General features: G+C 47.6%; 1 protein-coding gene across 15 annotated transcripts in view; it reads left to right on the forward strand.

Moving 5' to 3' along the window:
* The window catches only part of TBL1X (transducin beta like 1 X-linked), a 271,015-nt gene that overhangs the window by 46,520 nt on the left and 198,087 nt on the right, over positions 1–26,408 (forward strand). For 2 of the 15 annotated variants that reach the window (XM_079910407.1, XM_079910406.1), the window contains exon 1: positions 15,676–16,770. The exons of 9 other annotated variants lie outside the window; for them this stretch is intronic. The gene's annotated coding sequence lies outside the window, so the exon portion shown is untranslated. Of the gene's footprint in view, positions 1–3,767; positions 4,016–15,675; positions 16,771–26,408 lie in introns of those variants that run through there. 4 more of the 15 variants (XM_079910414.1, XM_079910409.1, XM_079910411.1 and 1 more) reach the window with 3 other exon arrangements.

Here is a 26,408-nt window from a genome sequence, read left to right on the forward strand (position 1 = left end):
AACCGGATGGCCCTGGCCACATTAGCAGAAAGAGACCCAGCAACCAAAATGAATGCTGGGTGTGGGAAGGGACAGACAGGCAACATGTTTATAGACGGAAAAGAGAGCCTGCTCTGAGAAAATGAGTTTCAGACCTCAGGGGGAAAATGCCGTCATTAAGGAGTGTGCTCCCCGGGAACTTGGCCATGGAGGCGGCCGCCTCCTGCAAAGCCCTCCCGTGCAGTTATCGCCGGCATCAGATATTTATTGGGAATCCGCTGCCTGATTGAAGATTGCAGATGTGAACTGGAAGCCATTGAAAAGTTAAATCGGAGCAAATTTAAACTTGAAAACAGAGGACAGAGTATTTTCTTCTGATAGAGGAAGCTGGGTTCCGTTTCCATGGCTTTGGTTTGTTCTTGGTCCTTGGAGGGAAGAGGTCGAGCTGGAGGGCGACTCGCAGGCTCCAGAGAAAGGGTGACTTAGAGACGAAGGTAGAGGAGATGGTTGTTCACGGAGGCCGTCTGTTCAGCCTGGAACTCTGGAAGCTTGTAGTCAGCCCATGGTTCTCAGGGCAGTTTGGTCCCCTACCGTCAAGCAGCTTTTGGCAATGTCTGGAGACGTGTGGTTGTTACACGTTGGGGGAGGGGGACGGTGATGTTCCTGGCATCCCGGAGGGGGGGCGGGGGGTCCGTGGATGCTGCGTAACATCCCACAGGGCACGGGACAGACCCACCCCAGAGAACGACCCGGCGCTGGATGCCCGTGATGCTAGGGTGGAGACACCAGCCCTGAGTTCTGCTGTCAGCTGTGCAGTCCTGTTTCGAGCAAGGTCCACGGGCAGGTGGACGTCAAGATATCCGGCGCTGTGGTTCTCACGGCTCCCGTAGGCCATTTTGGGATACATTAGGAAGTAAATGAGAAGGGAAAGGAGGCGGCGGGAAGCGGATGGCCTTTGAGAAGAAAGAAACGGGAGCGGCGCAAGACCAGGAGGTGTTGGGGACGGGAGGGGGGGCGCTGCGAGTCCCCTGAGCTCTGTCTCAACTGGAGTAGTTTAGAGGCCCCGATGCTAGCGCTCCTGCATGGCGCCTTCCTGTTGGTTTTGCTGATGTCATTGCAGATTGACCAGGTCTCACTTTTGGTCGGCTTCTTGGGACTTGGGTATTTATCAGGGGAGCACCGGTTCCTGGCTCCTGTTTTCGGACCCTCTCTGTGCCCAGCGAAATGTCGGTTAACCTGGCCTCGGGGTAACCTCCGTTTGGGAGGGCGGGGACAGGTCAGGGTGGGAGGTGGGCGGGGACAGGTCAGGGTGGGAGGTGTTTGCTGCTTGCAGGACCGTGGCTTCTGTTTCAGGCCCCGTCCTCTCCTGTGAATAGTTGATTCGGGAAGGGCCGGGGGGGACAGCTGGGTGCGGACCTGCAGTGGGGCCCTCTTCCGGGGCTGGGCACGGCTGGCACCTGGAGTCTGGTCCTCCGGAGCCAGCCCGTGGCCCCGTGTCCTGTTACCCCCCCCAGAGGAGCGCCAGGCCCAGCCTGGTTGGGGGCCCTGTGGGCTCCTGTGGTCATGGGGTCGGGGACGTGGTCGCAGGGAAACCTGGTTTGCAGCCAGTTCACCATGCACTCACTGCCTCTGGGCACATCCGTTACCTTCTCTAGCCTTAGGTTTCTTCTTGAGAGAGAAAGAAAATAAAATCTGTTTCTCAGGCTTGTATTAACAGAAGGAGGATTCTTATCATGCTTGGAGCTCAGTGTCCTTAGGTTTTCCTCTACTCTGAAGCTGGGAATTGGTGTGGAAATATCCAATGATGACAAAAATAATAATATATCTTTTTTAGTTACGGTGGTCTCCATCAATGGCTTGCTTGCTTTTCTTATCTCCCCTCCCCACCCCCACCCTTAAGTTAAATTTCAGGGCTGGCATACGCACACAAACACACACACATGCTATATACAGACACATGTATATCCTCTATATATTCCCTAAATTTACTATATGATAAATTACGAATTTCAGCATGCTTAAATTTCTGTAACCACCACCATCATCAGGATACCAAACAACTAAATTCCGTTACCCCAGAGGTGTCCGCGGTGCTTTGCCTCCACACTCCCCACTCCCTCAGCCCCTAACCTGGGGCACCTGCCCATCAGCTCCGCTCTCCTGGTCTTGGTAATCGCATTTTAACTCAGGATGAAATGCCTAATAGTGAATCTCTCCACTCTTCCAGCGCCTTCCTTGACTCATGAACTTTATACTGTAGCACACTTGGGCCCGTGTGTTTTCCTCAGAATGATTTTGCACTGTGGATTTTATCAAAAGCAAGGAAAAGCCAAAACTTAGAGTTTCTTAATACTTGTAAGAAATCATAGTGAAAAAGTATCAGGTGTCGTTTTGGAGCTGCCTGTAGGATTTGCGCATTTCCTACGCCAGTTGATCGTTGCTGCCAAATCAGTTGAGATGGGACGTTTTTGGATGCACTTTCAGAGACTTTTTGGAGCAGTACTATGTAAAATGTATCAGTAGGTTAGACTCATGTCTTTAGTTTCAAAAACAGGACACACATTAAGAGGCGTGGTTTTCCCAGTGGGTTGATAACGTGACCGTAAAGTGCGCTAAAAATATCCAGTTGTGTTTGCATTAGTTTGTTGTAGAAGTGAATTCCTACATCTATGTTTCTGTGTGGTGGTGAACCGGAATTTTACCTTGGGTCGTAATTTCACTATTTGTGATCGAATAAGGAATATCGTGTTTTCTAGAGGATCCTTCGCCTGGCGTCTGGGTCAGTTGTGTCCTGCCTTGGGTTGCCCGCCTGCTTGTGTGAAGTTGTTGAACCTGTGTGTGTCCTCACTTGCAAGTGAAAGGCTTGATGAGCTGATCTTGAGGCCTCTCCTACCCCGTGTGTGCGGATTGTAATGTGGAAAAGGCACACGTTAAATGTTGCGTGGGCAACATTTTTTTTTTTTAAACACATTTTTTTTTTTAAAACACTTTTGTAGGTTAAGGATTATGGTGGTTTTATATTAACTAGCAGTTTGGGTAAACTATGTTCCATGCTTTAACTATCGTTTTACCCATGATTGAAGTAAACAATATTCAGCTTAACATCGCTAAGTTACTGTAAAAAAAAGCCCGAGCAGTTCAGAAGACACTTTGGGCTGTGGGGTGCCTCTGAATAACTCTTACGAGCGTTGTAGTTTCCCAGTCTCAGGAGACCCCGTAAAATAAGCACAAACAATGCTCACGGCAAAATTCATAGTATTTAGAAGAGAGTGTCTCTGCCTTGAATTCCTGTCATTTTTTCCTATCGTGGTGGATGGAGCTGGAATCCTGAAAAGAAAACATGAGAGTTTTCTTTGCTTACTTCTCTTGAGCCTGGAACCCAGAAAATGACCCCAGATAGCCAGCCCTGAGCACTTTCCTTTCTGGAATACTTTCCGCCAACCCCCAGGGAGAATACAGAGGCAGGAGGAGGTGAGCACTCTCCCCGCGCCCCCCCCCCCTCCGCCGGCGTGATCACCTTCTCTCTCTCCAAGATACTGAAGACTTTTGTCATGTCTACTGCAACCTGGACACCCAGCCTCATCCATGTTGAAGCAAGGCTAGAGGGACACTGTCCGCTTCTTGGAGAGCTTAACTCGTAACTATTACAGACTTGCCCGTTGTCATTGGGCTTTAGAGTCTCTGTGAACATCCAGTATCCAGTTTGCAAACACTTCTGCTTGTTTAAACTTTCCGATAGATGGAAATTCGGGCAAAAGAAGCTTACTGTATGTGATGCCATTTTATTTCTTAAATCAGTAATAACAGATACTTTAATATGGTAAGACCACGTAAGTCACGATTGGGAAGAAAATTCTGTGTAACTGAGCAGTGCTTTTTGTTTCTAGTGCGTTGGGGTGATTTTTAGCCTTAGCCGGATCAGCTCTACCCTTCGAGGTACCCTTGTTATCTTGACATCCGTTTGAAGATGAGAAATGAGAACGTGGAGCTGGAGGGATGTTACCCCGTTCATATGATGCAGACATCTGTAGCACCGGTATGCAAACGTAATTCTCAGCACCTGTAAAGTTCCAGGTGGTTGCCGAGTTTTGGGTTGTATTTAGAAAAGCAACTGAGTAGAGAATTGATGTCGCTACCATTTGATTTATTTAGGAGACAGAATAAACTTGGGTCCTTGCCTTAGGTTCTTTTTACAGCAGAATCTTATCAGGCATTTTAATCCCTTGAAACTTGAATGCCAACTCTGTGTTGGTAAAGACTCAAGTATTCACAGTTATCAATGTAAAAACAACGGGTGCCAGTCTCTGACAGTCCCAGGTCAGTCTTGGGAGACACGCTTTGGTTTAGCTCCTAATTTGATTATGAAAAAATACCACATTAGGTTTGTATTTCTAAGATGCACGATGATTCTGTGCCAGTTTCAACAATTTCTAGAGATCTGTAGCGTAGTTCTTCAAAAAGCCTTGCCAGGAGAAACAGCATTGGAGGGGCACTCAGCTCAGAAGTTGATGAAAATAAGAAGTAATGATCTCATGTGTCCAGGGCATCACAGAAATTGTTGTAGACCAGATGAGAACAAGGGGAGAGGCCTGTGGAAATTAGACTCGCCTGATAGATTTCATGGGACTCTGGTAAATTTCATGGGCCTCCTAGGACATTTCCTTGAAACCAGTAGTCTCCATGTTTAGTTGGGGCAGAGGGTGACAGAAATGCCTTGTCTCGGGTTTTAATTCACAAAGTGGGCTCCCAAGTGGACTGGATATCATATCTCTGGCAGTGACAATGAGATTTGCTGGAGTGCAGGAAGAAACTTAAGTTCTCTGTTTATTTATTTTTATGTAATAGTTACAAAATGTCTATTTGTGGTCTATGAGAAATGCATATAATGATCGTTGAGTGTTATCTCTAGTTAATACGTTACGTGAGTTGGAGTTAATGCTTACAAGGTTTTCACTGAGAGGGATATGCAGTGAAAAAGCATCTAGAGATCACTGATGGGGTCCCCAGAGGTGAGAGGGGCTGATATTGAAGTCCCTGAATAAAGTGGGACACAGGTGTGTTCCCCTTTTTCCGTCTGGCTTCACCTGCCACGGTGTGTGTGTGTGTGTGTGTGTGTGTGTGTGTGTGTGTGTGTGTGTGTGTGTGTGTACACACACACACGTGTTGTGACTGAGATCTGACAGCTTAGAGATTGGACATACCTCCAGAGGCACAGCTGTTAATGATGTGACTTGGGGAAGAAAGAACATATGCTGACAGGGTGCTGTGCACGTTTTGGATCTACAGGATTGTGCGTGTTTTTAAAGCTGAAAAAATATTTGTGTTTCAGAACCAGATGACAATATCTCAGTTGCAGGTGCACGAGGAAACTTTGGAACAATGCTGTGCTTTTTAAGCATTTCATGACGCTGCAGTGTTTTCATAATCACTTAATTCTGTTTATAAATCAGCTGCTTTCATTGACGGATGCCCTCAGGGCTCCCAGGAACCAGGCTTTTTGTCAAATAGGTGATTCAAACTTTAAAAGATGGGAGATAGCGCTGGAACTGGGTTGTGATAAAAGTCTCTCGGTGCCTTCAGTCTGGCTGTTTATTTGTTGTTGTTTTCTTCCAGAAACATATTTCATCCATCGTGGTGGTTATTAAATCTTTTATTTTTTGCATTTCACATTAGAGGCTTTTTAAAAGAGAAAACTGTCATTTTGGTTGATGCTGTATTACTGGTGTTACAGAGAGTAAATAAATACAAGAGTTACATTCACACCCCAGACCACATTGTGGCCTGTGGAGGTGAGACATAGGACTCACCCCCAAACTGCAGGTCTTTGGCTGAGGTCGTTTGCTGAGAACGGCTGAAGCTTTGGTTTTCATGACACCAAGTGTCGACCGCAAGTAGTTCCAGGTTTCCGCACCAGCCTTTTTGTTTGTTTAATTTGAAATGATTGGTACGTTAGCTTCGGTTTTGTGTGTGATTTTCGGTGTTTGTGCCTGTTTTTCCCTTTGTGGATAATGAGTTTGCAGCATAGCTCTGTATGTAAAGGGAAGCTGACGTTGGTCTTGTTCTCTGTACCGTCGGGGCACCAGGGCCACACGTCATTTCACAGTCGTCAGGATCCACGTGGACATTCATTTGTCCTTTGGTAAACGGATATATTTATCTCCTACTTAAAAAAAAAATTGCTTCTCTTTACAGTAATATTCAGAACGCACCTACTGTGAAGAGAGGAGAAGCAGGAAGTAGTTTTTTTTTTTTTTTTTTTTGTCTGCACCACGTGGCCTGCGGGATCTTAGTTCCCCCACCAGGGATCGAACCCAGTCCCTCCAGGCCCTCGGCAGTGAACGCACGGAGTTCCAACCACTGGACAGCCAGGGAATTCCCAGGAAGTAGAATTTTTGACATCTACATTATGCACCTTTGTCTCTGCTCTCCAGAGATCAGGACATTTAAGCTCCCGTAACAAATTTAGTTTTAATGAAAGTCTTTGGGAATGTCCTTTATCTGCCCTGTGCCTGCCCATCTAAGAGGAGGGAGAAATTACACAAAGTATTTTGCTTTTAGCCGGTTTCCTTGAGCCTTGTCCATGTCCTGACTTCTTGCCAGCAGGTCAGCTAGACACTGGTCAGTCGCTTCAGGTCTGGACAGGAATCTTTTTCTTTGTTGTTGATAATTTTCTAATAATTATTCATTTGATTATTTGCCAGCCAAATTACCCTAAATAATATTCAGAGATGTATCAGAGACTAGCCGCATCCTGAGACTGTTCGCAGAAGTGGGCACAAAATTTGATTCTATTTCCTAAATGTGTACCTCAGGTACTCACGAAGTGCAGAGACCTGTGTATACCCTCTGGGAGTTAGAGGCCCAGGTGTACAGAGCAGGAATGCAGGGGAACAGTAGCACCAAATGTTTGCGTCAACGGGACGTGAAATCTCCAGGTATGCTGACCTTTGAGGGAAGATCTGAAAACAGATGAGTTTGTGGTGGTGCGAATTACCACTCACATCATTTCCGTCAGGGAGGCAGTTACTCTTCTTGGGAAGCTCGGGTTATTAGAATCAGCTATCTTCATTTTCCCACAAAAATATAAATCAGTTGTGGTTCAGATAATTGTATGTGAGGCTTTACCACTGGAAATTTGAAGTTAGCGGAATTGTACACCCCTGGTTAATTACATTAGTCTACTCAAACTAAATATAGGATACGATTAGCTCATGGAAATGTTTCCTTTTTCTCTCAGGCAGTACAGTGTCTGTCCACCCAATAGTTAATAGTTTTTAATTCCATTATGTAATTTTTGGATCATCCTGTGTTTCCAGAAAAGTTAACTGAATAAAACTAGAGACTGTATGTTTTCACTATTTCCCAGTTCATATTTAAACATGAAATGGTGCACAGAATAAGCTGTCCTTTGTGAATTTTAATTTTCTCAGCTCCTGGCACAATAGAGGGGTAAGCTGGGGTCCCATTTTTTTTTTAATTTTTATTTATTTATATTTATTTTTGGCTGTGTTGGGTCTTCGTTTCCGTGTGAGGGCTTTCCCTGGTTGCGGCGAGCGGGGGCCACTCTTCATCGCGGTGCGCGGGCCTCTCACTGTCGCGGCCTCTCTTGTTGCGGAGCACAAGCTCCAGACGCACAGGTTCAGTAGTTGTGGCACACGGGCCTAGTTGCTCCGCGGCATGTGGGATCTTCCCACACCAGGGCTCAAACCCGTGTCCCCTGCATTGGCAGGCAGATTCTCAACCGCTGCGCCACCAGGGAAGCCCTGGGGTCCCATTTTTCTGCGTGGCTTTTGCTTTAAGGGAAGTTTGGGTTTGGTTCATAGTTTGCTATCGAAGAGTATGTTCAACCTTCTTGAATTACCTGTTGTGTTTGCTTTTCCATTGAATGTTCTATCTTTGGACAAGGAATGTATTTTTCTGTATGGGTTTCTGGTGGCCCGGATGTTCATCAGAGCGGAATTTCTCTCTGTCCGCACTGCTGCCACTGGGCAGTTCGGCTGTTCTGTAGTTCCTAGTATTGAGTTGGACACACTGTAGATTCAGGTTGGGCTGTCATTCCTTTTGCAAGCTATGTGATACTTTGTTTTAGTTGGATTTGCCATAGATGTTTGCTTTGCCTTGGGATGGCTGTAGATGGCCACCTGTGGTGATAAATTTCACGAAGAAGATCGCTAAATCCCATTTAAGGTCTAGTTGATTTTCAGGAACCGTGTTACTGAGGTGTAAATTACATACCAAAAAAAGCACCCACTTCAAGTGTACAGTTTCAGGGATTTTTAGTCATTTTACCGAGTGGTGCAGTCATCGGTCATCATCCAGGTTTCAAGCATTTTCATTCCACAGTAAGATCGCTCCCGTCTTCAGGAAGGTCATGTCATCCATTCCTGCGCCCCCTGCCAGCCCCAGGCAGCCACTAATCTCCTTTCTGTCTCTGTAGATTTCCCTTTGCTCAGAACCCGATGGTGGGAGGTGATTTAGTGAACCTTCCCCGCCCCCTCTCCAGGAGAGGGGTGCCTAGGGAGAGTGCAGGGCCGCACGGGGAGCCTTGGTGTCCTCCCTGTAGGATCAGGATACAGATGGGTTGGTTGCAGGCTCTCCAGGCGGAGCCGTGCGGGAAGTAAGTAGCTCTGTGGAAAGACAAAAAGGTCATTATTCCCGTCTCACCCCTGGCTTCTTCGTGACTTTTTTTTCCCTTAAATTCTATATATATGTGTTAGCCTACGGTAGTTGTCTTTCTCTTTCTGACTTACTTCACTCTGTATGACAGACTCTAGATCCATCCACCTCATTACAAATAGCTCAATTTCATTTCTTTTTATGGCTGAGTAATATTCCATTGTATATATGTGCCACATTTTCTTTATCCATTCATCCCATGATGGACACTTAGGTTGTTTCCATCTCCGGGCTATTGTAAATAGAGCTGCAATAAACATTTGGTACATGACTCTTTTTGAATTATGCTTTTCTCAGGGTATATGCCCAGTAGTGGGATTGCTGGATCATATGGCAGGAATAAAGACACAGACCTACTAGAGAACGGACTTGAGGATATGGGGAGGGGGAAGGGTGAGCTGTGACAAAGTGAGAGAGAGGCATGGACATATCTACACTACCAAAGGTAAAATAGATAGCTAGTGGGAAGCAGCCGCATAGCACAGGGAGATCAGCTCGGTGCTTTGTGACCACCTAGAGGGGTGGGATAGGGAGGGTGGGAGGGAGGGAGACGCAAGAGAGAAGAGATATGGGAACATATGTATATGTATAACTGATTCACTTTGTTATACAGCAGAAACTAACACACCGTTGTAAAGCAGTTATACCCCAATAAAGAAGTTAAAAAAAAAGAAAGAAAAAAACTTTTACATTTAGGGACTTCCCTGGCAGTTCAGTAGTTAAGACTTTGCGCTTCCATTGCAGGGGGCACAGGTTTGGTCCCTGGTTGGTGAACTAAGATCCCGTATGCCCTTGCGGCACGTCCCCCCCCAAAAAGAGAGAGAGAAACGTTTACTTGTAGTCAGCAAACTGAAGCTAGAGGAGTTCGTCTTATATTTAGGGTCATACTAATCGTGAAGAATCGTGCATAAAGGGCTGCATTGGACAGGTGCGGAGTCTGGACAAGGAACTGCGTTTACAGTGATGGACTCAGTCCCTGGAGAACCCAGGACACAGCCATAGGGCAGTCAACCCTCCATGCCCCTGCTGCCTCCTCCTTGAAATCCCGTCCTGTTTCTTTCATGGCGTTGGATGTTTGACTTTGACGGAAGTTCCGTCTTGGTCGGGATATACCTTAGCTCAGTGGTCCTCCACCAAGGACAGTTTTGCTCCCAAGGGACGCTGGACAATGTCTGGGGGCCTTTCTGGTTGTTACCAATGGGGAAGGGGTGTCAGTGGCATCTAGTGGATAGAGGTCAGGGGCGCTGCCCAGCATCCTGTAATGCAGGGGATGAGGCCCCAAGGCCCACAAAGAGTTACTCAACCCAAGAGGTCATTAGTGCCGAGGTCAAGCATCCCGCCTTAGAAGCTTGAATCTCGTGGTTGAAGACTTGGTAAAGTTGAAGGACTAAAACCCGCATCAGACTTAGAGAAGTTGGGAAATCTATCCGTCCTCATACATTCCAGGGAAATACGGATCTTTTTCTACAGCAAAGGACAAGCAAGGTTTTGGGAGCTAACTTCAGAGGGAAAAGAAATTCCTTTAGAAGTATTCATTTACAAATAAACAGCGAAATTACGCGAGACGTCTGGGGTTTGATCTGGAAATCGCACTTCATCCTTACCTCTTCCCCAAGAACTGAGAAAGGAGGGCGGAAGATCCTGAGTGAAGACTCTCCACGTTGATGACTGTGCTGGAAGGGAGTGGCTGCCGTGAGCCCAGCCTTTCAGTGCATCTGCTTACGGCCCTCCCTCCAGGGTTTTGGTTTCTATAGGGTTTTCATTTGCTGTGCGGAGTGCGGAGCGTGCAGTGTGCAGGGTGTCACAATAGCCAGGCCTCCACCCCTTGTTCTCTTCATCTGGTCAACCTTTGAGCCCCCTGAGAAGTTCAGGGCCCCCTGCCTGGGCCCCAGCCCGCTTACCTGCGTGCATCCCCTTCTCTGCCCTGCATCTCCCAGCAGGAGCTGCCCCGCACCCCTGCGGCACTTGTTGCTACCCGAGGGGGGGGGCCCTTTCCCTGCCTGCACCCCTGCAGCCGGCCTTGCTTTGGGGGCTTCCAAAATGCAAGGCTTTTCCTCTGAACAGATTCTGGGTTTTGTTTCTTTTTCCTGTTCTAAGCTCGGTCCTGTTTCTAAGGTGATACCTAAGAATATGCTGATTTCCCTGAATCCCCGCACTGTGGGGTTGTAACTCCCAGCTCCTCCGGCAGAATAACCGATATTAGCAGTCCACAGTGTGATGTGGTAGATTCTGTTTCTGGCATGTTCAGCTGTCCATGTACAACTGTGTAGTCTTCCGTTTTTATCTATATGGGATCATATTACACTGGTTTTGCACCATCTGCTTGCTTGCTTTTTTTTACCCCTTTGTTAAGGTATAATGAAAGTACAGTAAACCAGGCGTATATAAGGTGTGCACGGTCATCAGTTTTCTCCTATGTTTGCTGTCTTGAGTGTGGTGCTGGCTTCTGGGACACGTGCATATCAAGATAACACGTATTTTCGTGGCTTCCACATTTCCCTGTGCCTTTCTGTAATCTCTCTCTGCTTCCCCCCACCTCCGGGCAACCATTGATGGCTTTCTATTACTAGATGGGTTGGTTTGCATATCCTGGAATTCTGTATCAGTGAAATTGCACACTGTGTGCTCATTATTTTGCCTGGCTTCTTTCACTCGGCCTGGTGATTTTCGGCTTTATCCATGTTGTGGCCTGTGTCACTAATTCATCCCCTCTTATGACTGGGTAGGATTCCATCAGGTATGGACGCACCACCGTGGATCCATTCACGCGTTGTTGGACACCTGGGTTGTTTCCATTTTGGGGGTTATTATGAATAGTGCTGCTGTAAATATTTTTGTGACCTTACCACTGGTTCTCAAACTTCATTGTGTACCAGTGCCCTGTGGAGGACTTGTGAAAACACAGGTTGCCAGGCCCCATCCCCAGAATTTCTGAGTCAGTAAATCTGGGCGGGGCCCGAGACTCTGCATTTCCAGCAAGTTCCCAGCTGACACTGATGCTCCTGGTCTGAGGCCCACACGTGCCTTAGAGGAAGTCTTTGTAGACTGTGACTGTTAGTTGTTCCAAATGTTTCTCTCCTAGACTGTTCCTTATAACGTTGCTCATGGTCTTAACCACCACGCTTCCCATTTCTGTACGCTTGGATGTGTCCGTCTTTCCTCTTGGCTTCCTTATTACGTCAAGGGGCTAATACCAGGAATAACTCAGGATGCGTGGGTCGGCGTGCTGATGAACGCCAAACGCCGGCCGTGATACCCTGCCGACTCTTGTGGTATCTGACTTGCGCCCTGTCTGCGGTTGCCGGGGTCACCTTCTGAGCAAATGGTCCAGGCCCAGGTGGGGCGGGATTGGACCCAGGCCCTGCGCCAGGGGCTCCCCATGCTGCTGGGTCCACTGCAATCTTAAGGCTGCTCACCCGCCTTTCCTCTCACAGGGGAGCAATACCTATCCTTTCTCCATCCCATCCCCTCCCCTCCCGTCTGAAACAGCCAGCCCAAGCCAGTGAACGTATTTTACTTTCAGTTTGCTTTTCGGGAGTCTAATCTGAATCTGCTGACCTGGAGCAGCCGGAAGTTATCAGTAGACGTTTGCTGCCGTAGCCAGTGTATTTGTTACCATTGTTTTTTTATTTTGGAGAGAGAGAATACTTTCATTATAGAGGGTTGCTTTAAATTACGGAGAACTGTTACTTTTGCAGAATCGTCTTCCTGCATTTCATCATGAGCCCCAGGCGTCCCACTTTGCTCCTCAGCCCGCTCCATAAACCACCTCTGGTCACAGTTTGCTGCCGACCTCTGCTCAGGCGTTCCAGAATCTTTACTGTGGAGTGGGCTGGTGCGCAGGATTGCAGGCTTGTTAAGTAAACTAACCTCCTTGGGATGGTTAAATTTTTTAAAGTTTGCAGTGACTTGTAATCATTGGCTGATATCATAGTGGTTGTTTCCTCTTCCTCTCTCTTCTTCTCCTATTTTTTAATATGACAGCTTTATTGAGATATAACTTACATACCATGCAACTCACTCATTCAAAGTGTGTATAACTCAGTACTTTCCTGGTATTTTTACAGAGTTGTGCAGTCGTCACCACTGTCTAATTCTGTAGCATTTTTATCACCCTGAAAGAAACCCCTTACCCATTAAGCCGTCACTTCCCAAATCCCCTCTCCACCCAGCCCCTGACAACCAATGACCTGCTTTTTGTCCCTGTGGATTTGCCTATTCTGGACATCTTCTATAAATGGAATCACACAATATGTACCCTTTGCTGTCTAGCTTTCTTCCCTTAGCGTTAGGTCTTTGAGGCGTGTCCATGTTGTAGTGTGTGTTATTCCAGTTTCTTGGTGAACGTTTTGTGGAATCTCTGGGTAATCAAGGAGGGCTTGGGGCCTGGGGTGGGGAATCAGGTGGAGGAATGTTACGGGCTGGGTAAACCCGGGGCACGGGCTGCTCCTTTCAGATGACGTTGAAATGGAAAACGGTTCACAGAAGGAGCCATGTTTTATAAGACCATTTCCAGTTCAGCTTCCAATTGGGCGTACACTGTATCTGCCTTCTCCTTCTCTTTAGTTCCATCTCTTCCCCTAAATTTCAACCTAGAAAACAGTTGTGGTCAGTTAAAGCTGTGTCTGCTGACCCCTCTTTTGTGCTGCCTTTTGGACGGCATTTTATTTTCTAAATTTATTTTTGGCTGCACTGGGTCTTCTTTGCTGTGTGCAGGCTTTCTCTAGTTGCGGCGAGCGGGGGCTACTCGTCGTTGCGGTGCGCGGGCTTCTCATTGCGGGTGCGCGGGTTTCTCATTGCGGTGGCTTCTCTTGTTGTGGAGCACGGGCTCTAGGCCCACGGGCTTCAGTAGTTGCAGCACACAGGCTCAGTAGTTGGCGGCACGCGGCCTCCAGGGCATGTGGGCTTCAGTAGTGGTGGCGCGTGGGCTCAGTAGTTGTGGCTCGTGGGCCCTAGAGCGCAGGCTCAGTAGTTGTGGCGCACAGGTTTAGCTGCCCCGCGGCATGTGGGATCTTCCCGGGCCGGGGCTCGAACCTGCATTGGCAGGCGGATTCTTAACCACTGAGCCACCAGAGAAGTCCCTGGATGGGATTTTAGAGGGTCCTTTCTTGGTGTGAGACGTAGGAAGCCTGTAGTCCCCAAGGGGGTAGTGTGAAGTTGCTCTGGGGTCGTGGGGTTCCAACCAGCTAGACTTTGGCTGCGTTCTGGGGCCTCCCTGAAGCCACAACGCCGGCTTAGACTGCGACAGAGTCGTAGAGTTGTTTACTTTTCTGAATGTATACGCCTTCTGCCTCTGTAGAGCCATAAATTACCGTTCCACGGTCAGGTGGGAGAATATGGGGGCTGACTTTTCCCCAGCTCTCCATAGGCACGACTTTCTGGGGTGTCTGTGCCTTGAACAGAGAGCTTATTGGTAAGGCTGAAGGTCATGTGTGTTTTCTCCGTTGATCTTATAATTGACTATGTTAGTTTCCTGTCACTCTTGGGACAGATGACCCCAAACTTCCTGCCTTGAACGACTCCGCTCTGTTATCTTATAGTTCCAGAGGTTGCAAGTCTGAGATGGGTCTCACTGTGTCAGTGGGGCCGCCTTCTTTTCCAGAGGCTTTCGGGAGAAGCCAGTCCTTGCCTCTTCCTGCTTCTAGAGGCCTCCTGCATTCCCTGGCTCATGGCCCCTTCTTCCATCTTCAAACCCAGCAGTGCAGCATCTCTGATCATTCCTCTTTGGTCACGTGTCTCTCTGACCACAGCCTGGAGAGATTGCCCACTTTTTAGGGCTCACGTGATTACATTGCCCTCCCCCCCCATCCAAGATAATCTCCCCTGCTCAGCATCCTTAACTTCATCGCATCTGCAGAGTCCTTTTGGCCATGCACGGTAACACTGTCACAGGGCCCAGGGATTAGGGCATGGGACTGTCTGGGGGCCATTATTCTCTGGCTCCATTGACAGTCTCCAAGGAGACTTATTTCCTTTGTTTCTGTCTCTAAATTTGTTCCTCTGAGCCCTGCAAGGTTTGTGTATTTATTTAATATTTGCTGTTTGTCTCTTGAATGATTCAGAAGTCGTGGAGCTGTTTGGTCGGTGTGCCTGCCGTTCACTGAGGTGGAGCCACTGGCTGAGTCGTGATTTACCTCTGGGCACACCCGGTTGTTTTCTGTCTTGGAAGGACCTGGGATTTTTGGTGCTGATCGAATACATTTGTATGTCTAGAGCCTCTCCTTCCCAAGAACTCCATAGTTGGTGGGTGGCCCTGCCACTGTCAGTTTGAGGGTCTCTCGGGGACTCTGACAGAACTATTCCCTGGAGTTAGTGTCTCACAGTCTGAGTCAGCTGTGGGAAAGACCACCACGATGTGAGAAGAGTGGGACGTGGCCCCCAGGACTTCAAAGATACCATGTGTGCCTTTATGGGGACTGAATTGGTGGGTTTGTGGCTCCATACAAGAGTGGAGGAAGACAGGTGGGGGTAGGGACAGAAAAGTCATAATAATATCCACTTGTTAATCAGCATTTTGGTTCAGAAATATTTGGGGAGTGTATCAGTCAGCTTTCTGCTTTGCTGATGATGTGTAACAAACAGCACCCCCGCATACAAAGGCTTACAGAAACAAGCACTTATTTCTTTACAGAATTTTTTAAAATTGAGGTAACGGTTTATAACATGTAAGTTTTCTGTGTACAGTACCGTATTTTGACATCTCTGTATGCTGGAGCGTGCTCACCACCAAAAGTTTAGTTTCCATCAAAAATACGGAATGCTTCATGAATTTTTGTTACCCTTGTACAGGGGCCATGTTAATCCCTGTATCTTTCCAGTTTTAATATATGTGCTGCTGAAAAGAGCACCAAGCACTTACTTCTTGCTTACTGGTCAGTGGGTGGTGAGGTGTGGCTCTGCTGGGCTCAGCTGGGTGGGATCAGGGAGGCCTGGTCAGGCTCTGGGCTGGGTTTAGGACTGAGCTCCTAATCTTCTCCTTCTGAGGCTAGTAGCCTCTTGGGGCATGTACTTCTGTCCCTCCTATCTGGTATAAGAAGAAGCCAAGCTACATCACGCAGTCACGTTTAAAACCTCTGCCTGTCCTTCCCACTAATGCTCGTTGACCGGAGCAAGTGTCGTGGCCAGATCCCACATCCATGGGCTGGGGAGGGCTGTTCCAGTCGGGAGGTCATGCAGAGTCACACAGCAAAGGGGGCAAAAGGCACGTGTGTTAAGAGGCAAGAGGGAAGAAGCGGGATTGTGATACCTTCTGCCCTGTTGGTGTGTGGGAAGGAAGATGACCCCAGTGGACGAGACTGATGCACCCAGTTATATCCAGGAAAATAGCCCCGTAGGTGGATGTTGGAAGCAGCAGGTGCCTGTGAAATATGTAGCTTCCTTGGTTCCATCTTAGAACAGGGGTTCTCAGCTGGGCAGGTGGTGGTGGTGGGGCAATCGTGTCCCCCCAGGGACATCTGGCAACATCTGGAGACATTCTGTTGTAACTAGGGGAGAGGGTGCTCCTGGCATCTAGTGGGTAGAGGCCAGGGACGCTGCTCAGCATGCAACAGTGCACAGGACGGTCCCCCACAAGGAATTACCTGGCCTGGGTCCACATGTGCCCAGGCTGAAGAGCCCTGCACAGATGCAGTTTCCAGGTGACTGTCGTGCACTTTGAAGTTTGAGCACCACATCTTGCAGGACTGTCTCCACTGGGAAGGGCAATTGGCAGTCCTTTCCATATAAAGACATAAAGCCCTCCCGAGGAAAAAGGAGTTGTTTAATCTCTCCCAGATGGCTGTGTGGAAGCAGGTTACAGCCCAAGGGTCTTGGCTAGGTCTCTGATTTCTGTGACTTATTCTCATCGGCTTGGTACTGTATTAATTCTTTAAATTTTATTAATTTTTTTTTTTTGCACAGCCTAATAAATGGACCATTTATTTGGTGTTGGAAAATCTGTTTTTTATTAGGAGATTTCCATTATGAGCTTAATACTCTTTTTTTCCAGGTGGCCTTTTGCCCACTGTTTCTCTTACGCATGTATTTTCTCTTTCCTCACCAGCAAGACTGCAAGTACTTGACAGCAGAGATCACGCCTTAGGTTTCCTTTCGGCCCTGCACCGTAGCAAGCCCACGGTAATTATGGGTCAGTTGCTCATGGTGTCCTTTGCAGTGCACGTTGTGCTGCATGGCTAAGGGTCGTTTATCATGTTTCCATGGACCAGCCTTTTGTCTCTTGCTGTAAATTCTGTTTCCAGTCTTTGGGGGCTGATGCCTTAGCGTGTTGACACTCGGTTGCTTTGTGGCCAAAAGAAAGTTTTGACCTCATTAGAGGAGGGAGCCGTGTCACTGAGAGGCTGACAGCCTCCTTCCTCCTCTCACACAAGTGTTGTTTTATTTTGGTGATTGAAATGTTGAGGGTATGAAAAAAAAATCAGAGGATCTGACTTGCTGGCGGGACAAGCAGAGGACAGTGCTGTGAGTGAGGGAGTGAAAGCCTGTCTATTCCCACCCGCATCGTCGTGCACAGCAAGCAGATAGAGATTTTCTACTAAAAAGCTGGCTGCGGAAGCACTTGCTCTAGAGGATGCTGTGTCACCTAGAATTGGCTGTCATCAGATCAGCCAAGTATCACCTCTCGGGGCGACCAGCAAGTTACGGAAGTAACTCTGTTGTGCAGAACTTTCTATTTCTCTCTTTCGTTCTCTCCCTTTCCCCCTCGGTTGAGTGCTGTTTAAATGAAATGGTTCTCCTTGATTGTGTCTTTAGTACAGTAGTTGTGAGAGCAAGGCTTTTGTTCTTCCTGATTCCCTGTTGAGAAAAGACATCTCCTGGCTTGTGGGATGCAGGGGCGGGGGGTCAGGACCCACAGAGACAGTTCCATCCTTCAACTGTCCTTTTTTATTTTCATTTCATTTTTTAAAAATTGAGATATAATTGACACATAACGTATTAGCCGAAGGCGTGTAACATAATTATTTGATATATGTAAACATTGTGATGTGACCACAGTAGGTTTAGTTCACATCCATCATCACACATAGTCACTCATTTCTTTTTCTTGTGATGAGAACTTTTTTTTTAATCTTTATTTATTTATTTTTGGCCACGTTGGGTCTTCGTTGCTGCACGCGGGCTTTCTCTAGTTGCGACGAGCGGGGGCTACTCTTTGTTGCGGTGCGTGGGCTTCTCATTGCGGTGGCTTCTCTTGTTGCGGAGCATGGGCTCTAGGTGCATGGGCTTCAGTAGTTGTGGCACACGGCCTCAGTAGTTGTGGCATACGGGCTTAGTTGCTCCGTCCATGGGGTACATGTGGGATCTTCCCGGACCAGGGCTCAAACCCGTGTCCCCTGCATTGGCAGGCAGATTCTTAACCACTGCGCCACCAGGGAAGTCCCGTGATGAGAACTTTTAAGATTTATTCTCTTAGCAACGTTCAGATATACTCTCCAGTATTGTTAACTACAGTCATGTGTTACGTTGAATCCCCCGGACTTACTCACTTATGTATGCATGTATGTATGCATGTATTATGCATGTATGTATGCGTGTATGTATGCATGTATTATGTATGTATGTATGTATGTATGTATGTATGTATTTGGCTGCGCTGGATCTCAGTCGCACTTGCGGGATCTTCCGCTGTGGCATGTGGGATCTAGTTCCCAGACCAGGGATGGAACCCGGGCCCCCTGCATTGGGAGTGCGGAGTCCTAGCCACTGGACCGCCAGGGAAGTCCCGGGACTTAACGTATTTTACGGCTGGAAGTCTGCACCTTTGATGCTCTTCACCCACATCCCCTCTCCCGCCGCCTCTGGCCACCACCATCTGTCCTCTGTGCCTTTGAGGTGTCAGTTCTTCTCTACCACCTTGTTGGCTGCCCTGTCACCTCCTGGGCTGTGAGGGCACCAAGTTGGTGTGTCTGACAAAGCAGGTGACCTAGGAGGTCGCATGGAGTAAAGGAGGAGATGAAATAGAAGTATGTGAACTAAACGAAAATTATGTGAACTACAAAATGAGAAAGGCCCTGAGCTGCCGCATTTCCACATGCAGGTCTAGCAATGTCACGTTATGCTACCGACCTTGGCAAATTTTCCAGCTGTCCTTCTGTCTAAAATACAACTTACATGAAAATGAGCCCATCCCTTGGAACTTAGTGGTTAGGAAACTGGAGTCAGGTTTGGGGAAAGGACCCTCACCTTGTTAGACCCGGCACCCCCCTCCCCTCAAGAGGCACCTGGACTGTTACTCATGGCGAACAAGTTGAGCTGAACGGCACTTAGGAGGAAACGGAACTTCCCTTTCTGTTGGGCGTGCCTGTAGCAAGACGTTCTGAGCACCGATTCTTGTCTCACAGCAGAACGTGATTCATGTTACTGTCGCTTACGGAGTAGAGTGTTGTTGAGATTGGGGGCGGGTGGGTGTGTGCGTGCGCGAAGGGGAGAGGAGCGGCCGGATGAAGCCGTGGGGAACGCAGGGAATATGTTAGAAGATGTGCTTTCGAGGACAAACAGTAAACTTTTGGCAATAGGCTGAGTTTGTGACCTGTGACTCAGACAGTGTGATTGAGGGAGATTCCAGTGGTCATTTACTTCCAGCCGCCTTATCGGTGCCACGGGGCAGTGTCTCATTCAGCTTTCCAGAACGCTCTCTAGGAACTCTTTATGCTTGATGGAGATGGTATTTCTCCTCTCACTTCACTGTGGTTTAAAGAACTGGGAACTGGCGTTACAAGCCGTCTCCACGTTCCTTTGATGATTGTGTAATTTATCAGTGGAGAGTTGCCCATGACCTTCCTGGCATCTGACTTCTCACAGGGTACCTGCGCTCACGGTCTGCCTGTGGAACACGTATAATGGAGAGTGAAGACTTTTACAACTAGGTGGGTCCTCCTGATTGGAAATTGGGGTTATTTGAGCCAACGCAAGTCAGTTCCTGACCTTATCCAAGATTAACTGCATTAAATCAAAGAAGACCTATATAACTGTAGGTTATATATATATATATTTTTTTGGTCCAATACCAAGACTGACGTTTCCCTGGAAAGAGCCCTTGAATAGGAGCAGAAGGATTGAATTTTAGGCCTAATGCTATCATTAACCACCCACTTGACACTGGCCCCAAGAGAATAAAGGAATCATCGTTTCTCTTCTGTCAGCTGATCGCTTAGGCCACATGCTCTCCAAGAGGTTCCAGCACACAACGTGATGGTTCCGTTTTCAAGACTGTCCTCAGCCCCTAGTCTGAGTTACTGGTATTATGGGGGATTGCTCTATCACTCGCAGCGGTAAGAACTGTGTATGGTGAAACCCAGTGGCCAGAAAGCTGTCTTTGGAATGTTCTCTTGTCACCTGTTAGGGAATGCGCTGTAATAATTATGTTCCCTGGAACTTTCAATGACTAAGCTGCCTTGAACAGGAGTCAGGAAAGGCCCACCTTCCAGCAGATTCCATTCTGTGGGGTTGTCTTAGAATTGAGGTCTGAGAGCATTTCTTGATTATCTAGTCAGGTGGATGTGACTTAACTAAAGGCCAGTTTGGACCCTGTTGGAGAAAATCAAGTTCAGACACTTAGTCTGAATAGAAGTGAGGAATACGGTTACCTTTATCTCATTATCTAAGCTTTCTTTGGAGGATATACAAGCTTGTACCGCATGTGACAAGCATCACATATGGAGGGATTTTCTTTTCTGCTTTTTTCTCTGAAAAGTCCTTGGGTGATCAGGTCATAGACTATTTGGTGTAAAACCCAAACCGACCAGACAAACAAAAAACAAAGCAAAACAAACAAACAGAAAAGCCGTATTTAATTTTATATTAAAATGTATAGCTTGAGAATCTTCATTGAAAAATCAGTAATCTTTTGCAGATTTGTTTAAATAGGCTTTGGTGCCTTTTAAGAAGATTCCTTTCCTGGTTGCTGTGTTTGGTCCCTTCAGAATTTGGGTCAGAACAATTCTCCAGGAAAGCAGCCATGTTAAACTGGTTCACTGCTAGGATGGCTTACATTACGGAAGAAGTTTCTACCTTTAGCCCTCTTTTTCTGCTGGTTTGCTTTCTTGGAAACATTATTACATCTGTTCTTAGGGGAGTTATAAAAGAGGAAAAAAGAGTTAACACACCGTGTTTTGTAACCGGCGTTGGCTTCTTGCCCTGAGTACTGTGTCTTTGCCGTCCGTTTCTCACTTCAGAAGTGCAGACGGGGTCCAGAGCTTCTCTGAGAGCTCCTCCCAAGCAAGGTGGAGCCGTGCCAATGGAAGGGGGCTGCAGGGATGCCTGCTAGGGCGGATGCGCTCCAGAGAGAGGGCAGGGGTTTATCTCCGCTTCCCATCGTCTGTCATTTCATTCTCTTTGGCTCCGGCTTTTTCCATTCGCAGCTGCCCTTGTTGTGTGTTGGAACCAAACTTCGCCTGTACAGAAGGGCTGTGGGCAGAGGGCCTACACGTGAAGTCGCTTAGCTTTTGCCCTGATGTAGTGAAGAGATCATAAAGGGATGAGCACAGGGGAAAAGCTGAGCGTGGGAGGGGCCACCGTGTCATTCCATACAGGGATGTCTGTGCAATAGGAAGACACAGAAGAATGGTTTTAGGGTTTTTTTTAGGTCGAGTGGAGATTAGTGATGGCTACATCTTTATGTGGCTTACGTGTATGGTCGATTTTCCTTATTCACGGTAGTTGAACATGTACAGTTGCTGAGACCTCATCGAAGCTTTGCTTCTAGGGGAAACAGAGGGTTCGGTTCCTGCAGGCCTCTGGCCACGTTATTTTCATCAACCAATCACTGCATAACCTTGTTTTACGTGTGTTTCTGCTTAAAGACACCTTATTAACTGTATACTGTTGATTCATCCATGTTGAAGTCGCGGTCAGCAGCCCTGTAGCTCATGCCTGAACCAAGCTTCTCCAACACACGTGTTCCCTCCCTACCGCACAGCACAGCCGTCTTGCCCTTCGGAACACCAGACAGCGCTGCAGCACCGTGCTTGGGGGCTGTTCTAAGCAGAGATGTCACCAACAAAAGCACAGAAATGCAAAACACGTGGCAGTAAATAGCCCACGGAGAGCACACTGGCTTACGGCCTGGGAGCTGAAACAAGAAGGTAGCACGAGGCCTCATTCCACCTGAGCTGGGAACGTGTGCACCAGCGGCTCGACCTTTTCACCCCGTGCTTGGTCCTTAAGTGACCACACCACCTCAGGTCTGGATCTGGGGCTACAGATAGATTTAGCAGGTAGGCAAATGCACGAATACCGTATCCTCAAATCATGAAAATTGACTCTGTGTGTATACACAGTGTGTGTCCCCGGGTATTAGATACACACATACACAGGTGTCTATTTTCAGGGACTTTAACGGCCTGAGAGCAGTGAGCGTTGTAACATTGGGTTGGCCCCAAAGTTCGGGTTTCGGAAAAATCCGAACGAACCTTTTGGCCAGCCTCGATAGTTGTGTCCTCTGGTCCCTCTGGAGATGCAGTGAGAGGTTCAAGTGTTTTAATGAGGGACAAAGACCTGTGAGAGATAAATGGGGGACGGGACTGAGTAAGGAAAGCCTCAGGACCTCGACGCGTATCTGATAAAGTTTGAGCCAGGCCCCCCCGCCCCCCCACCGTGAGCTCTGGAGTGGAGATTGCCTGATGGGTAGAGAGAAATGGCCTTGTTCAGTCGTGGGGCTGCTCAGAACAGAGCCATGGAGGATGGGCAGGTTCTTTCTTTCTTGAAAGGAAGAACTTTGCATCTCCACGCTGGCACAGGTGTAAACCAAATTTTGGACTTCGGTTTTATATATTAAAGAATTATTTTGCACCCATATTAGGTTGAAAGGAGCGGCATTCCCATTTCAGATCAAAAGTCGTCAAGTACCGGCAGAGTCTAATGGTCTAACCCAACAGAATCTTTTCAAGGTATAATGATATCGTTTAAGATGAGGATAACATCTGTGCCTTAAATCGCTTGTTGAGAAAAATCCACTGTACCTCATCCGAAACATGTTTGGACCCACCATGGAAGCCCGTCCGTGGTGTCCGGACTCCCGGATGATGCTTGGTTTTATCAGGACAGCCCCTCCCCCAAATGATGCTAGGAAGAGAATCGAGGTAGTATGAGGAGGTGCTGCGTTTGTGTGTATGTTTCAGGTTGTTTTAATCTGTGAACACAAGCTTTTCTGAGCAGCTCCTTCCTTTGCCTTCAGGTGTTGCGGGTGCTGGACGCTGGAGCTCCGTCATTGAGTAGGTGTTTTAAGAACAAACGGCAGATTTACAATGACAGCTTCTGCAGTGATGGGAATATTCCGTGCCGCTTGGTGGAACGTGTAACCACCACTGTGTCAAGTTAATAATTTCTCAACTTGGTCTTAAAACCAAATACACGCAGTTCGTTTCATTAAAAATACCTAAGTGGTAAAGGATGGGTGGCTTCCAATGGTGGTAGAGTCAGTTTTTAAAAACTGAAAGGAAAGTGCTTTGTTGTGATTTGCAATTCATATAGATAAGTCCTGTAAGCGGTTTCATCTTGTCTGTTTCAGGTGAGATAAAGTGTGAGACTTTCTAATTGAAGTATAGGTCATTTACAATGTTGTGTTAGTTTCAGGTGTACAGCAAAGTGATTCAGTTTTTTATATATATTTATATGTATACACACACACACACATATTCTTTTTCATTTTCTTTTCCATTATGGTTTATCACAGGATATTGAATAGAGTTCCCTGTGCTCTACAGTAGGACCTTGTTTATCCATTCTCTGTATGTACTAGTTTGCATCTGCTAATCCCAAACTCCCAATCCATCCCTCCCCCATCCCTCCCCCACCCCCCCTTGGCAACCACAAGTCTGTTCTTTATGCCTGTGAGTCTGTTTCTGTTTAGTAGATATGTTCATTTGTGTCATATGTTAGACTTCCTATGGTATTTGTCTTTCACTTTCTGACTTAACTGTTTGAAAATTGCTGAGTCCATCCCTATTGCTGCAAATGGTATTATTTTATTCTTCTTTGTGGCTGAGTAGTATTCCGTCGTGTGTGTATATATATATATGTATGTATGTATGTGTGTATGTGTGTATATATATATATGCACCACAGTTTCTTTATCCCTTCATCTGTTGATGGTTGTTTCAGTTGTTTCCCTGTCTTGGCTATTGTGAAGTGTGCTGCTGTGAGCATTGGGGTGCGTGTATCTTTTCAAATTATCGTTTTCTCCAGATATATACCCAGGAGTGGGATTGCAGGGTCATACGGCAACTCTATTTTTAGTTTTTTGAGGAACTTCCATTCTCTTTTCCGTAGTGGCTGTGCCAACTTACATTCCCGCCAACAGTGTAGGAGGGTTCCCTTTTCTCCACACCCTCTCCAGCATTTATTGTTTGTAGACTTTTTGATGCTGGCCATTCTGACCGGTGTGAGGTGATACCTCACTGTAGTTTTGATTTGCATTTCCCTGATAATTAGTGATGTTGAGCATCTTTTCATGTGCCTGTTGGCCATCTGTATGCTGAGACTCATTCTTTAAAAGGCATTTGTCCTCACCTGCATTCCTAGGTACAATGTCCTTCAGCCAAATAGTCTCCAGGAACACACAAAGCTGTAGTTGGATGAGGTTGGGTTTGTTGACCTTGCATCGCATTGAGGGGACCGTGGGACATCTCAGTCACAGGGTGCTAAGAAGACCTTGAAAGAGTTGGGCAGGGTTTATGGAATCGGGTCCCTGTCTGAGATGAGTGGTCTCTGAATTGTTTCCGTTCCAGCAGGAGAAGGCTGCAGCCTAGCCGTGAGTGCCAGGCCGGCTCCCAGCTGCCAGTGGCTGCTTTTCCCTATCGCTTATACATTCATGACTGAGAGACTAGATGGGTGAGTGACTGGGTGGGTGTGTGCCTCTTAATGATCACTCATTTTTAATACCGTGCATTGTAGCAACTGGATGTGGTCCTGGTGTCACCTGTTAGCTTTTTTTTTTTTTTTTTTTCTTTTCTGCGGTACGCAGGCCTCTCACTGCCGTGGCCTCTCCCGTTGCGGAGCACAGGCTCCGGACGCGCAGGCTCAGCAGCCATGGCTCACGGGCCCAGACGCTCCGCGGCACGTGGGATCCTCCCGGACCGGGGCGTGAACCCGCGTCTCCTGCATCGGCAGGCGGACTCTCAACCAGTGCGCCACCAGGGAAGCCCACCTGTTAGCTTTTGACGATGATGGAAGACCAACTTAATTCCTGCAGAGCCTTGCCGGGAAGGGAGCTGAGCATGACTCAGCATTATGGAACGTCAGGCTTAGTGGAGGTTGAGTTGTAATGTTGGCACTGGTCCGTGCTTTATGTTTTAGAGTTTCGGGTGTATTCTTTTTGATGCTTTTGTGAATGATATTTTCTTAATTTCATTTTCAGAATGTTCACGTCAAGTACTTGCAGGATATTACATTTTAAGGCAGTAGGAGACCTTTTTTCTTGCTAGTTACAGAAAGAGATTTTTCTCCTGGTTCAGTGCCTGTGTCTGTGGCACTGAGTTTTTAACGACCAGGAAGACCTTCTGAGGATTCGTTGGCTTCCTTTGGGTTTGCCGCTTCTTAGTTCTCCAGAGGACCAGTGACAGAGACTGTGTTTGATTTTTTTTAAATTTATTTCGGTAATTTTCATTGAAAACGATTTATTTTGGTTGATTATAGACCACAAGAAGTTGCAGAGAGAGCGCCGAGAGGTCCTGTGTGCTGTCAGCCAGGTTCCTCCAATGGTGACGTCTCACATAAGCTTAGAGCAGCAGCAAAAGCAGGACATCAGTGCGGCGCAGTACGGTTACGTCATCCACAGTCATTGCTGGGAGTTCACCAGTGTCTGCTTGTACTCATTTGTGACTTAAAGTTAAGCGTGAGTAGTATCTTCTCTCGCAAAACTCCAGTGGAGCATGAATGGAGCAGAAGGGGACGGAATGGGTTGAGGCTGTTAGACAAGCACCCGTGAAAGAGCCCCTTGACTTTCTTGGCGGCCGAACTGGACGGGGCAGGTGGCAACAGCCCCCCCGGAAGGCAAGAGGGTGCTTTGGGTGGTTAAAACCCGGGTGCAGGCGGTGCCTGAGCCCCATGTGGGGCATGCTCCTTTTGTTTGCAGTGCTCAGATGAGAGAAACCATTTCCCCTTCAAGCTCCAGGCAGATTGATGGAGAATATAATGGGGAGGAAAGCCCCCCAGCTCGTCCATCACAAGCCGAAATCACCGGCCCTGGATTCAGTTACTTAATCAGTTCCCATACGCCTTGTTTTGTAGACGGATGGGACAACCTCTTTTCTCCCCTTCGGTGACGGTAGTTATTGTGTTTGGTGTTATCCACCCCACTTAGACCTCACTTTGGAATTTCTTTCTTCTCTTCCGTTTGGTTGGTTTGCCACATGTCTGGCTAGGAAAGTGGAGACGTGAACTAAGCGTATAATGGACGTGAATCTCCCTCTGCATGGAATGTGGCCGAATGATTTTTCTTTCCCACCTCTCTTGCTGTGCAGGTGACGAGTTTGAAATGGTTAAGGTAGTCGTGAGACACCGCTGAGTGGTGTGACTCTCTCTTGGGGGGGTGGTGGCAGCACTTCATCTCGAGAGCCACGTTACGGCGTGTTGCCCTCCTGGGGGTTCTGCGTGAGCTGCTGCTCGGGAACTCAGGACAGTAGCTTGCAGTCTGGGCCTTGAGAAGCTCCTGTGAGTGAGGCGTGGAATGAAATTGCAGAAGCCGCGGCGGCTTATGGAAACCGGAGCCAGGCTGCTGTACTGGCTCGCGCCCCTGAGATGTGATAAGACTGGGAAGT

Source organism: Stenella coeruleoalba (assembly GCF_951394435.1).
Source record: "Stenella coeruleoalba genome assembly, chromosome: X".
Classification (NCBI taxonomy): domain Eukaryota; kingdom Metazoa; phylum Chordata; class Mammalia; order Artiodactyla; family Delphinidae; genus Stenella; species Stenella coeruleoalba.